Source organism: Macadamia integrifolia, chromosome 4 (genome assembly GCF_013358625.1).
Source record: "Macadamia integrifolia cultivar HAES 741 chromosome 4, SCU_Mint_v3, whole genome shotgun sequence".
Lineage (NCBI taxonomy): Eukaryota > Viridiplantae > Streptophyta > Magnoliopsida > Proteales > Proteaceae > Macadamia > Macadamia integrifolia.
The window spans coordinates 30,748,763-30,750,113 of NC_056560.1; the positions used below are offsets into that span (position 1 = coordinate 30,748,763).

A 1,351-nucleotide genomic window follows, 5' to 3' on the forward strand; every position below is an offset into this window, starting at 1 on the left:
CCCCCAAAGCAAAGAAGGAAGCATCCCTTCCAAACTGAATAACAATCTATTCAACAGAAATCAGATTACAACCTCTATACAAAATGTATAGATGGACTCCTCAACCCAATTATGACCTACAACTAACTTAAATACAAAAATAACTCAACTTAATCTCCTAAATTAATCAAATATCCAAAATTAAAAAATAAATACCATAATTTAAACACCAATCATAAATTGGTCATAATTCTCCAACACAATTCAGAATTTTGTACCTTGGTCTTATTCAAAAGGTAACAGACTAAGCTTTCAAAAAGTACCAAAATCATGCAAAGCAGATAAGGTTTGACCTTCTAGAAACAACCTCAAAAGAAATGAAAGAAATAACTCAATTTTCTAAAGGAAATTTAGGCCCGATTTAGTGGAGTGTCAATCCATTAAGAATTTTATATTTTTTGGTGTTTAGGTAGTCCAAGAGTTCTTGTAGGGGCATTTTAACCATTATTTCTTCCTTTCATCAATTGTCCATATTGTCCATGATTCAATAGCAGTTAGTAAGGTTATTTCTTAGTAATCCTTTCGGCGATTGACCATATTGTCATTGATTCATTGAAGTTAGCAGGGTTATATCTTAGACTACCAAGCAATAACCAGAAATAATGATTAAAATACCCAAACAAGAACTCTTAGACTACCCAAAAACAAAAAACAAAAAACAAAAAACAAAAAACAAAAAACAAAAAACAAAAAAACAAAAAACAAAAAAACAAAAAACAAAAAACAAAAATATATATATATATATATAAACCAAAAACAAAAAATAGAAATTCTTAAACTGACTGAGCCACTTTTACTAAACTGCACAACTTTCCCAACACATCTTGGAATCGCAAGATCTTGGTCACATTAGATAGGTAACTCAATAACCAATCAAAGCATACCAAAATCACCCAAATAGAAGCTTCGACCTTCTAAAAAACAACACTAAGGAAAAGTGACAAATTACTGTGTTTGACAAGAAATCAGATCTGAGATTCGATGCTCACGAACGAAGACAGAGAATAGCATATATAGGAGGACAAACGAACCAACCCACTTGTCCTGGTTGGAAAGATTGAGGAAACAGAATGGTGGCCCCTTTTGCCATACATCACTTCTCAAACAAGAAGAACTCTTCCCAAAGAATCATGAAATTCCATGGAATAGCTAGCAATGCAACTTGGGGACACTCCAGAAGATAAGCTTGTGGGTATATCAGTATATGTGCTTACGCAAACATGCACATGTGAGTGTGCGCATGTGTGGAGATGTATACACACACACACACACACATTTATACATACCAATCTTAGTGCCTTTTTTTTTTTTT

At 32.9% G+C, this 1,351-nt stretch overlaps 1 protein-coding gene across 1 annotated transcript in view; it reads right to left on the reverse strand.

The window, feature by feature from the left end:
• Positions 1–1,351, reverse strand: part of LOC122077177 — a 126,502-nt gene that overhangs the window by 100,024 nt on the left and 25,127 nt on the right. The gene's annotated exons all lie outside the window — the stretch shown is intronic.